Here is a 13,604-nt window from a genome sequence, read left to right on the forward strand (position 1 = left end):
CTGGACGGTTGACGGTGGAGAGCACGAAACTGGAGAAAACTGGCCAACAGGTGCGCGAATCTGGGGCATCAATCGCCACTACGTGTGCGCAATGTCTAATCAACGGGACAAAGGTCCATGGAAAAGGGCAGTTGGCAATTGAATATGCCACTAAATTATAGACAGCAGACTTGACATTCTGGAGTTGCAGCAGGAGTGCCGTCCCTTTCATCTTTTGTGGTCCGTGGACTGCTGGCTGATGGCTTTTCCAGCTTTTCCTTTCCCTCTGTCTTCCCCTCTGCTCCTTTGCAGCATTCGGGCACTTTCTTTGCTGTGAATTTTTGTGGCTAAAAGCCTTTGCTTGCAAGCTCTCCGGTCCGAAGTCCATTTCCATTGCTGCAACTCCTTTGCCAAATCTCTGGAGCTGTGGCTGTGGTCGAAGGGCGCACGCAGGACGCCGGAAGCAGGACGCAGAACCCACGACCCAAACCAGACACATTCATAAGAATTATTTTCCAATTTTGAGCAGGGCACCGTACTTTCTTCTGCATGAAGGAGAAGTACATGTGTAGCTCCCTGTGTGTGTGCGCTCACTTCATTTTGCAAATTTTGATTTAATTCGAGTTGATTGAAATTCAAATTCAGTTTTTGATTTGACAAAATGTGTCCTGCTCTCCACTTTGGGCCACTTCATTCCTCCTTGTAGCTCTCGATTTTAAGTGCACTCAGTACCAAATTGTTTCTAATTTGCTCAGGCTTTGTGAAAATTGGCAACATTGCTACAGGCTCCTCCGGAACCTTACGCTTCAAGGGAGCCGGAAGTATCCACAAGCCACCCGATTAGCCAGTGAAATGCGACAACAGGGCGGCAGGTTGAACCGAAGTGCATGATTATCATGGTGCATCCAAGTGGATTTCGCAAATCCAAGTTTCGGAACTCGGTATGTAAGATGTATATATATGCATGCACATCGATTTATTACTTTACAATGTGGATTAACCACATGGTCACACAGGTTAACCGAAGATTTGGAATGAAAACTGCATGTGCGAAACAGAAGTTTTTAAGAAAGTTTAGCAACACTGCGTGTGCGTGACTGTACGTCATAATAGAACTGCCATTTCGGCGGGTTTAACGAACCCATTACACGGCATTAGCCCGGGAACTGAAGCTCGGTCAGATTGGCAGGCCTGAAAGTCATAAGCGTAAGCGGCTTAGCAAAGCTTGTTTTGCATACACATATGGTAACTCGTAAACTGACAAACTGGTAGCATGCTAGTATATATCTTTGTTTACCACTCGGCTTACTACGAACTTGGCCAACACATGAACGGCAAACGGAAATGGAAAGGGCCTGGGGATGCGGATACTGCGGATACTGCAACTCAGATACAGTTGAACAACTGTCGGATACCGACACTCCGCCTCAGCTTTGGGTTAACTAAACTTGGCTAAGTGCAGCAGTGCACTGTTTCGCCCCCGGGCGAAAGGATTTTCTTGGGGGTTGGGTGTTTGGGTTTGCAAGAATGGCAAATCCAACTGCATTGTCTTACGCTTGCTCTTAGCTTAGCTCCCTAATGGAGGAATACGTGGGAGCCCGAATATAAGAATGGCGACATGGAATGGAAAACTCACTCAAATAGTTGGCAAAACTTGTTCACGGCTCCAATGAAGTGCAGAGCGGCGGAGGCAAAGGGGCTGCCACAAACACAGAGCGAAGCAAAACAAATTTCTAAAAACCCCAGACGATAGTTAAGCTCCCCTTCTTGGGGTTTCCCAGTACTGCAGTTCCGGTTCGTACGTAGTTTTCCAGTTTCAGTTTCAGTTGCCACTCGGAGCTTTGCCAAATATTAGACAATGTATTTATGTATTTTCAGCACTGCAAGCAAAACTGAGCTGCCTCTCACAAATTTCTAAGCAAAACAAGCGCGCATCTCCTTTTAAATAGTTTCATTACTTGTATCCTGTTGACACGACATAATGGACACGTTACATAATGGACTTTACGCAGATTCGTTTAGGAGTGGTAAATGTGTGGATAGTTCGGCTGAGCTGTTAAGCTCAATTTCATCGAACAACTTTTATGATACACCGCGCAATGCAGCCTGTCTGCAGCATGTAAAGTTGTAAAATTAATACAACATAAAATTTCAAACGTACCACACCGACACCCATCGAGTCCAAAATAATTTCACAGCATGACAACACATCCTCCACACCGCCGACCATTTTTGTAGCGTGGGGCCCCACTGCACTGCACTTTGTTGGGGCACTTGAAAAATTTAATAAACACGGCTGCATCGTTCGCATGACAATAATTTTACAACCCTCCTCCAAGGACCACCCCTCTCCACCACCCATTGAGCCCCCTTGCCCATGCACTGTGTAATGCGTCGTCAATTTGAAAAACATTGTCAATGCATGTGGGTAACGAGGAAAGCTCAGTGATGGTGTGAGCTAACAAATAACTGGTGTGGCAGGATAAGCAGACACAGTAACGCCGCACCTTTCCACAAGTTTACTCCGACACACTTCCCTGCTGTTTCTTTGTTACTCGTATTATTTCGTTTTTCACTTTGCTGCATTAACAGCGGAAGTTACTGCTGGGAACCAAGTTTCAAGCTCCGGAATGCAATTTAATGGCTCTGTGGTGGCTCAGCGCTGCATTCCGAGCTGCTGTTGGTCACACTGCGAAAATGATATGTGCTTCGGTCACACTGCATGTGCTTCCTCCGTGAAGTATGCAAATATTTGCCCCGTTTCCCCACACATAATTTCCGAGCACCTAACCCAGGGTATTACCCACTTCCACACATTGGCCCTGCTATTTTCTCTTTTTATAACCACTCCCGCATTCATTTTTCCCTTTGCTTTCTTTTCGCTCTTTCTTTCAACTATTTTTCACTCAATTCCAACGAAAAATTTATAATAAATGCTCGCGCACATGTGATGTCGCGCATTTTAATTGGTCTCTGCCACAGTAACTCCGAAAGGGAGTACTGAGAGGGGCTCCAGGGGGCTCTAGAGGGGTGGGGGCTATGGACCCAGACAAGCCGTGCAACTGCGGGCCCAGTCCACACACAAGTGCCGCATATATGCTATACTCCTATATATTGCCGACAAGTGTGAGTCGAGGGCCTTAACTCTTGGGTGCGTCGGTCGTCTTTCCTCCTCTTTCTGTTGCTCGTTGTCTGCGGTTTCTCCTTGTAAAACGGTTGTCATTCTGCAGTTGTTGTTTATGCTAGTTGGTAAGCACTTGTGGGGGGGGGGAGCTGCGGTGGTTGGGGTCGGGTGTCGGAGGGTCAGGGGGGTCAGGGCTGCACCTCCATGACCTACGTGACAAGCAAAGAAACTTACAACAAAGCACCGACTGGCGACTAACGACTTTGGGTCTAGATCAACTAGATATATCTTCGCCCATACATTACGCTTCCTTACAACTGTGCGAGTGCGAGGGTGTACGCCCAGATGAGCTGGAAGTAGTAATGGCACTATCGCTGAGTTCTTCTTGCAATCTATCCATACCAAGAACATTTCTAGTTCTACATTATGTTTGTAATCAGACAATATTGCCCAACTTCATGTGTCATATGTGTATCGAATGAGTGGGTCTATCGATCGATTTCAAAAATACTATATATATATAATACTATATAGCTCACCGAAAATTTCAACCGAATTGCGGCTTAAAGCGGGCCAAACTATAACTTTGTGCTGTAACACCAAAACTAAAACATTCCGACTCCCCAAACAAACCGTTAGCTGTTGGACAAACTCTATACCACATACTAACCGTCAAGACAGACGGGCACAGAAACAAAAACAATCCCACCAACTATAAAAAACCGAATAAAAATGGAAATAAAAGAAGAAAAACAAACCGGTTCGCCACCCGCCACTCCGAAAACTTCATGCGAGCAGCAAGAACAACAACATGTTGCTTCTAATGAGACCGACAAAACAACCATTACAACAACCAGCAGCAAACAAAAACTGTCAAAAAATAAGCAGCTAATTAAGAAGCATGACCGTTGTTGGCCGTTTTAGAGAACCCACAATCAGAATCACGATCAGAATAAGAATAAGAATCAGCTCAGCATTCTCAGGCATCAGAGGCGAAAACAGAAGCAGAAAGCCCAGCAGAACGAACCACTTCGACCTTCGCGCGGACCAGTTTGCTCTGTCTCTGCCGCTCCAAATGGGTGGAAACACGCTGGCAATCTAGACGCTTGTCGACACCCGCAATTGCAATGGCCACAAATACCTGAGCAGCTGCAGCAGCAGAAGGGTCCACGTCCATTTCGATCTACCACTTCAACAAGAGATACTGCTCCAGCTCATCCCAGTGTCGGGCATAGCCCCACTAAAAGGTGTAAAAACGACAAACGATTTCGAGGGATTAAGACCTAAGTCCGACTCAGGTGCTCAGCAGAGCAGAGTAGTTCCCTTCCACACCGCACTGACCTACATTCACGGGAATTCGGTTGAGCTTGGCGTCCGTTAGGTTTCCGTTCACTTGGGTCGCTGCTCGCAGCAGTCCAAAAGCGTTGCCAGCGAAGTTACGAGTGTTTGACAATTGGCTGCGCTGGTTTCCGTGTGCAATATTTATGATTCGCATTCGCTTTAATTAAATTCGCCAGGCTGGGGGGTGGTGGGCGGGGCAGCAGTCAGGGGGGAGAGCCTCACTCAGTTGACTTTACGACTTGCATTTAATTAAAGCCAATTACCACCGAACCTGACGAATTTGCAGACTGGAGGTGTTTGGCAACGATCGGAGTTGCGATTAAGGGCGGAATGTTTTGGAGTATAAATGCTGCAACTTTATGCGGCATGACCATTTCCGAGACCCAACTCCAGATCCACATCCAATTGAAATCGATTGTGCTAATCGTGAGCCTCACATTCCCTTCGCCACCCCACCCCACTTCAATTACATACATATTAACATACATTGAGTGACAGCTCGTAGGATCTTTGGAATGGGGGTGCACAATGATGATGCGTCATGAAGGGAAGATATCTTAATTAAAATGCAGCAAGAACAACAGACATGAGCAATAAGTGATATCTATGCAAAAGAACTATAAATAAACAACGAGATATGGAGAGACGGACTCGATTTTGCATCGCTGTGATTTTGTCTCATGGGCATATGCTTATGAACAAATGTGCACAAATATGAAGAAAATGTACGGATGGGAAGAGGGGGAGGGGGGGCCAAGTTGAAAATCCATAATAACGACGACAATAAAATAACACTGCGACAACTGCGGATAGCAAACAACAGGAGAAACAACAATAATGGCAATAATGCGAAAAATAACAACAGTTGAAAAAGTCAACGTACTGCAAGAAAAATTTCCACAACAGCTGCTGCAGAGCCAAAACATCGGCTCAAAATTCTCGTTTTTTGTGAGAATAATGTAAGTGTAACTCTCTTTGCTCTCAGTTACTCTCAGCAGTTACACTATGGGAGAGCGTCAGCTGTTAACCGTTAACAGAGCTCAGCATTTCACTCACATTTCACTCCGTCCATTACAGTGAAGCCTGCCCAGTGCATCAGTAGCTGTATGTGTTTTTCAATAGGAGCATCGTGCGAAATATTCTAATAGCAGGGGCCAAAGAAAATCGAGCACATCGATGTTCTACTGTATTTTGCCGACTCATGATATTGAGTAGTGCACTCACTTTTCTGCCTGGCAACGCACGAAATATTTTAACGACTTGCGGCCGAATCAATAAGGAATTATTGCAAATTTATTTCATTTTTTCATTTTCATATGCGCTCTTCTCGCAATGTGCCACTCTTTTTGTTTGTAAAAATGTAAAAATAGCATGCAATTGTTTTAAGAAGGAAGGGGTGGGGGTGCAAGTGGGTGGGGCTGCCATAAAAACGCCAGCGACTCAAGTGGAGTGCAATTGACGCCATCGATTAAACAAGAATGGGAATCACTTTGCGCTTGGCGGCTGGTCCCTCACAAAATGAGAAAAATGAGAGCGGCGTTGGAAAAGCTTGGGGGGGGGTGGTACCAGTTAAACTGTGGGCGCGGGACATCTTAATTGCCGATAGGAGAGGGAAAACAGACGGCCAAGACTGTCGAAATGTGGGGATGGCAACGACGACCCTGACCTTGTTGTTCTTGCGGTGTCAGCACGAAATATCTGCTATTTGTGGATTACTTTGAATTCTTCTAGCCAGACGAGAGCGACATCGTTTGTATCGCACAGATTATCATTTATGAAAATTCACTAATTCCTGCTGTTCAACTAAATGCCGTTCCTCATTCAACGTTCGAATCGCAAATGCCATGTAAAGCTGTTGCAAAAGAAAGAGAAATGAGGACGTACATATATGTACATTAATACAGCTGTGAGCTCACTTGCAGCTACATTTTATAACGCCACCCACCCACTCAGAATCCTTTTCAACCCACTTCCACAGCAACTTTATTTGTATGTGTGTATGTATGTCGCTAGGCACTGAAACAAATTTTTCATTTCGCCAGAACTAAGATCTATTTCGACTTTACTTCAAGGGTGATTTCTGATAACATTTTAAAGTGTTACCTAATCAGTACCTTTCGTTTTTTCTACAAATTAAATATAACATATCTTTTTATCCAAAATACTAATGTGGCCTTAGGTTTTTTCGTGCATTGTCAGGAGTTGGCGACAAAATCCGACTGACAAGCCACGAATGTGGAGCAATCATAATTCCTGGCTTTTATCATCACGGAAAACAAAAGGGAAATGCTCATTAAACGAGAAGCGACATGAGAAAAACGAGGAGGGGGAGTTCAGTGGGTGGGGGTGTCAAAGGAGGCAGAGGTTGGAAAAACAAGGCCGAAGTGCAGGAAATGTCAGCGTTGACAAGAAAATGCACTCGCTACGCCGAAAGGATACACACTTGACACACACAAATACACACAAAAACACACACACATGCCAGCACGAGCCATTAGCATATGGCCGGAAAATGGGTAAATGGGGGAAACCGGGGCAAAACGGATGGAGTGGGGTGCATATATGGAGGGGCGGGAAACGGCAAGAGGGCGATTTTGCCTTTGACAAAAGGTTCAAAGTTCAAATGCCAAATCGAGACCATTAATGAAAACAAACAAACAAAGTGCTCCACAAGAAAAACGACCCAGACAAATGAAACCAAACCTATAGGTGATTTTCCGTAGATTTGAACGAAGCTCGGCTGAAAAAATTTATATATATACCCCCAAATCGGCGATGCAAAGATCTAAGCACAAGAAGCACAAGATGTATTCGTGAATAGCTCATGAAATTTCACTTTCCATTCCATTCGTTTACGTCGATGCCAAGGTCACCAACTACAGATACTTTCATTTCAGAGAGAAACCCAAAGCCATACCACAGGCGATGTGGCCAATTGGCAGAACCATTGCCTGCATTTTTCATTTGGCCAATAATCACAACATTTACCAACACCATAACTAACATCCTTTTCCCCCCGCCATCAACATCCTCGCCACCACTCACATCTCCGTGTCTCAGGCAGCTGCTTGATTTCTTTCCGCCGTAACTTCCCATTTACTCCGCCGGCTTTTGGAGCCCGCCCGTCTGCCCGCGTTATACGGCCAGTCATTTAATCAATTATGCAAAAACCGATGTCGACGTCGACAGCGACGATGTATCGTAAAATGTTTGCCACGGTTACGAGTCTGCTCCGTCTGCTCCGTCTGCGCCGTAAACGTAAGCGTACCGGCCGTATTCGTAGCCGTATCGTATCCGTGACTGTCTATATCCCCCGAACCTTCTGGCACGTTTACCTTTTCGTGTATAAATATTTAATTAAATGTACAACAGTTTTTGGAAAACTGGCTCCGCTTCGCCGGAGGACGTGAGGTGAGCGTGCCACGTGTGAGCGCCAGTGGCAATCGCAGTTAGGCGCTCTAAGGACTCATTGGGGCAGTTAGCAAAGCACTTCGATTAGGGGGAATGCCAATGAATGACTGATTACGAGGAGGGTCAGAAACGGTTTTGAGCCAATAGTTTCATGAGCACTTAACCACCATCCGTAGCTACGCACATGCTTTGGACGAGGTTTGGCTGGAAATTAATCAACATTAACTTATTAGTGATGTGATCTTACGACATAGAAGTGGAGAAAATAAATGCACGGACTGGCGACTTTAATTCCGCTTGTGGTTTCCAAACACAAAACCAGCGCAGCTCACTAGAAGCCAACAAGGATAAGGCTACAGCTCTGTAGCCCTGCTCCCAACGATATCTACAATATATCCCCACTGCGAACTCCCCGAAGCTCCCTGCAAATTGCTCCAAACTCAAGAGTTCCGTGCCGCGGAGCACTTGGGCCTGGCTGAATGTATGAGCTGACCAAAATTGGCCAAGTGAGGCAACATCACGTAGCCGCCCCGTTTGCCAAGCACCCCTCAAGTCGCAGTCACATCCTGCAGGCACACGGTGAGAAAACTCGAACTGCAAGGTTTCTATATCTTATCGTAGAACGATATGTTGGTTAGGAAAACGGTCCGCTAGCTACTTGGTGATTTCTTTCGGTGCAAGGTGCAGCGAGCCTTGGTTTCGGTTTCGCCGGCTAGCCATTTTTGTGGGGGCGGGTTGCAGGGTTGCAGGGTTGCTGGCGGGCGTGGCAAATCTGTGCACTCAATGGGCGCAGAAAGGGGCGATGTCCCCGGCAGAGCACCAAAATAATCTACGGCAATTGCATATGGCAGGCAATAAACTTGGTCAAGTCTAAAAACAACCACTGAACGACTGCCAACTGCGGTCGTAGGTGGCTAGTGTTGTTGTCTTTCTATTTTCAGTTCAGTTTTGGGAGCGTGCAGTGTGCAGTTGTTGTGTTTTGCGGTGGCAAAGTGGGGGGAAAAGTGCTCTTGACATGTTTTTATTAAAGTTTCCGGCCACGTCTGGCCCGGCATATAGCCAGAGCAAGAGCAAGACCAAGAGGACAAGGAAAGTGGGCAGCGAAAAACAAAAATGAAATCGTCTTGAGCTGCTTTTTGCCGCACTTTTCATATTCTCGAGCTACTTCCTGATACCCTTCCGCATCGAACACTTACTGCCTTTCTCGTAAGTTATGAAACGAGTTAAAGAAGCTAAGTTACATAAATAGGCAGCACATGCATTCAAAAGAGTAAAGTTATATTGAACATTACCAAATCGAAAACACACAGAAGTTGTTTTTCAATTAACTTCCGTTTCCTCGATTTGTTTGAAGCGTATTACCCGCTTTAGTTGCACTTTTGCCATTTTCTAAATTTTTGCTGTGTTTCTGCCACAGTCTCTGCATTTTTTGCTAGTGAGTGTCCAAGTTATGTTTATGTTGCGTGCGTGCTCTGTCCATGGAATTGCTATTTGAGGTTTGCATTCAGCAGGAGCCGCGCAGAAGTGTAAAAAGTTCTTTCACTCGAGCCCGAGCTTTTGGTACAAGTGCATACGGTTTGGTCTGTCCGTCGCATTTTCCCTGCTCCTCCGAGAGTCCCAAATTTGACCCATATCGTGAGAAAACTGGCAGGATTTGCACACTTATTTTCACGAAAACAAGCGACAGACCGAGGAACCGAAGAACAATAGGAAACAAAACCAATTATTCGCTGCAAATTTCCAATTTCGAATTTGGCCTTTTCCTGGCGAAAGCTGCAAATTGGGACCGAGAAATAGGAGGATCCACAAGGAAGTGTTGAAGTGTTTTTCCAGGGAGCAAGGAGCGCACAGCGGGCGCATTGAGCAAAACAATACCGAAAACTCCTGGGGACAAAAACAGCAGCAGCAGGCGGCGGAGGAAGTGGGCTAATGTAGGGACATTGTAGGTGAAAACGGCAGGAAAACCGACACAGTCACGTATCCACGTGTTGGCAGCAACCCATAGAGCCCACAGGGGGCGGAAAACCGGAAAGGCGGGGAAAGACGGGTCCACTGGGGGCGCCAGCGGTAAATGCACTTTGAATGGCGAAGTTTACTTGTACCCGGGACAAGGAAAATGCAAGAAAAGGACTCCGAGCGCAGTGGAAAATTTCCCAGGAACGGCAGACACTCGTTGAAAAAGGAAATCACATGTTTTCAGCTAAGGAATATTGTCATTGAGATTGCGATTGTATAATCTGCGGACTATACCCTCCACTATGAATAACTATTACCGCAAGAATTTCGTCATTAAATGTATATGTATTATATCTTATTTGAAGAAATTGATTATTCAACTTTTTAAATAGAGGAGATCTATAAAATATTCAAAACGCTTACATTTGGTTATGCATTCCTTGTGTCGCACCGAAGGAGCAACATCTGCAACTTGTTGCTCCGTGTACCGCATCTAATTTAAGTGCCACGATGGCAAAAGTCCTGGATTCGGAAGGATTATCAACTAGCCTTCACTGCAGTGAACTATCACTAAATTAATACATATTTGGAAAGGGATCAGTATTGAATCATCTGGAACAAGGCAAATCAATTTGGTGCGGAATTCGCCGAAAGCTTCTGCTTCGGCCTATCTGTGAGTCTGGAATCCTAACCTACCGCATTGGAGCAGGATAAATCAAACCAACTGTACGGGAAGGAAGTAGGAGGGGTTCGCAGGCGCGGGAATGTAGTACCAAATTAACATAAATTCCGTTGGGGGAAACAAAAGGTACAAAACTGGCCACTTACATATCTCATGAGGTTGTGGGAGGCGCCGGGAGGGGAAATGGAAAATAGCGGGGGGCCAACTAGAAGTCGAAGATTGTTGAAAAAAAAGTTCAACGACAGCAGACAGACGCAAAAGGAAAGGACAAGGAATAAAAATACAAGGAGCACAGCGCAGGAGGGATTGGGGGAAGGGGTGGGGTCGGTGGCAGGAACAGTGCCAAGGGTGCGGATGGTTCCGTTTGCAAAGGAGTACGTTGTTTCCTATGTCTACAGTGTCGCATTCCCAACTATTCCCACAAGAAAAATCAATGGAATTGTTTGGTATACAGTTGTGGTCAAAGTAATAGGGCCGACGTTTGCAAATGTGTAGTTTGCGTTTTTGGTTTGATTTCAGGTGTCCAAAGCGAAGGCTGTCTGTGTATATGCCTCTGCTAATTCCTGTGTTCCCAGCTGTTGCTGCCCTGCGTTCGCAGGTACATTTTTGTACATACATATGTACATATGCAGGAGACCTAGTGGCGTGGCCCGTGGTGTGTGGAGCAACACACTTGTTCTTAATTTGAATCCAAGTGAAATACTAATTGAAGGCACTGCGTGTGCGAAAGGGACGGAGGCTGCGATCAAGGATCTGGCGCCAGAAAACACAACAACTCACCTGTCCCTCTCTAACAGCTGCTAGTGGTTGTTGGTGGCTTTCGCTCCCTCTTCGTCAGCTCCATCATCGCCGTCTCGCCTTTGGTGCTTTTTTCGTTCGCAAATGCGAATGTGAATTTTCCGCATGGGAATTTTCCTCGGCCGCTGCCGCTGCCGCAGCAGACGTCGACTGCACACGTGACTGCGCAAACTCTTCCTCTTCTTCTTTTCGCTCCCTTTGCTCGCCCGTCCGCAGTTGTTGCTTTATGCTATTTGCTTTTGTCTTTCACTTTTGTTAACGCTGGCCTTTGTTTTGTTATTCACCTCTTGCCATGCTCATTTTACTGCCGTTTAGCGAGCTCGAACAGCTGTTTCCACTTGTTGTTGTTGCACCCGCGGCAAAAAAAAACACAGTTAGTTAAACTAGCTAACCGAAAAGAGCAGCGCGGAGTAAACACGAACTCGATGGGGGCGCTGGAAAAAAAACACTGTTAGCAGCATGTTAAGCTGGGCAAACATCGGGCGAACTTTCGGGTCGAACTTGAGTGAGTGACTGAGTGCAGTGCTTCTGCCTTCTGTTGGCTAACATGAGTGGCTTCGCGCTGTTAGCGTGCGCAAGAACTGGAGTGGAACGGTAACAGTGCGCAACAACTGTTGCCTTACAGCGGTTCAACAGCGCCTAGCTCTACAGTTGTCTCGCCTCTCTGTTAGCCGAACTGTTGCCGCGGAACCGTTGCATTTGAATATAGAATTTCATGTACTAAGTGCTAAAGCACTCATTCAGGATCTGGGAGTAAACACAAAATATCCCAATTCACTAGTATAAGTTTTATCCCAACACAAAACAAAGCAATTACTCTAAGACCTCTATAATTTCAATTCGTCTCTAAAGTTATAGGTAGTCTATTACAAATGGTCATTCATTCAATCAAAATGTAAGTAGTGTGTGAAGTTAAACTCATTTAAATGATTCTGCTTCGAGGAGCCTTATCGTTGGCCTCATCATCTCAAAACAACCATCCTTTGCTAACTTCGGTAGGCTTTTCGAAAAGGCCACTAACACAAGGGGCGTGGCGGGGCAGCCCCACACCATCAATCCTTGCAACACCCCCTACCGGAGCAATTAACAGGATTCCAATGTGTCTGGCCGTCTGCAGAGTGCAGACTGTGACGGGAAATTTCAAAAATTTCAATTCACAAAAATTCACAGGAATGCGCCTGGCTCACACATGTGCCTGTGCCCTCCTAGCGTTTGCTGTCCACTCGGCCGAGTCAATTCAAAAGTCTGCCATCCACGTTGTACCTTTCCCGTTTTCCCGCTTTCCCACCTGCTATCTGGTTTTCAGTCCGTGTGTCCGGCAGCAGATGCAAAAGCTGCAGCAATCAAAGAGTCATCCAGCCAGGGGAAAGAGGACCACTTTAAAGATTTCCACCGAACGGAAATGGGTTCAGATGACAGGCACATGCGGGACATTCGAAAACAACAATGTGTATGGTGCGAAACCAATATAATGAGTACACTACCGTTTGGCAATACTGGCTGCCAATCGCAACACTGATACTTCACTTCTAGCTCTTGGAAATACATTTCCAACACGCATAGATCTACATATAAAACCATCTACATAGGGCAAATATTTATGTGAGGGGTATTTAAAGACTGCATACGGATTCCGGTACCCATTAAGTTGACTCCTGGCGATGGTCCTTGCGATGGTCAACGCTTCACCCCTTCTGGGGGAGCTCGGGATGCAGGAAACGCAGTCGCAGTTGATGGCCATCAAGTGGACCATGGGAAAAGTGATTACACGTGCTCATAAACAACAAAGCAACCCTCTGGGCTGCTAAAGTCGGGCAAACAGGATAGGATGCCCGCCTGAGATGGAGGATGGAGTCTTGCCAGTTTTTGTCATCATCATCATGATCAGCTGTGATTGGGTGTGTACGACGAGCGCTGGTTAATTTATGGCCTGGACTACGGGTTTAATTTGTTCGGAAGCTTTTGCTTGCACTGAAGCGAATTCCGAATGGGCTTGAATTTTGACAGTTTGGATTCATCTGAGGAGATGCTTTAAAAGTACGTTCGAATGACAACCCAATGGTTTTGATTACTTAAAGCACATATGTACATATATATGAGCGTTGCTTCTATTTTTTTCGGTGCACAGGATGACTGCTGGTGATAGTCCCAGGTTCAACTACCATTGCGAAAAGCAGGAGAAAATGCTGAGGACACGACAGCGACAAAGTCAATAAATTCTGTGTCACTGGATTGGCCCCCGAAGGAGGTGAACGAGGGAACTGGGATCCCGGCCAAAGAACTGGGCTGGGCTGGGCTAAGCTGTACTTACTT

General features: G+C 45.9%; 1 protein-coding gene across 4 annotated transcripts in view; it reads right to left on the reverse strand.

Moving 5' to 3' along the window:
* Nucleotides 1-11,744, reverse strand: part of LOC6615908 (uncharacterized protein CG43867) — an 83,958-nt gene extending 72,214 nt beyond the window's left edge. The window contains exon 1 of one of the 4 annotated variants that reach the window (XM_032725035.1): nt 11,274-11,736. The gene's annotated coding sequence lies outside the window, so the exon portion shown is untranslated. Of the gene's footprint in view, nt 1-11,273 lie in introns of all 4 variants that reach the window. The other 3 variants (XM_032725027.1, XM_032725032.1, XM_032725038.1) reach the window with 3 other exon arrangements.
* Nucleotides 11,745-13,604: the final 1,860 nt, after the last annotated feature.

This window comes from Drosophila sechellia, chromosome X (genome assembly GCF_004382195.2).
Source record: "Drosophila sechellia strain sech25 chromosome X, ASM438219v1, whole genome shotgun sequence".
NCBI classification, from domain to species: domain Eukaryota; kingdom Metazoa; phylum Arthropoda; class Insecta; order Diptera; family Drosophilidae; genus Drosophila; species Drosophila sechellia.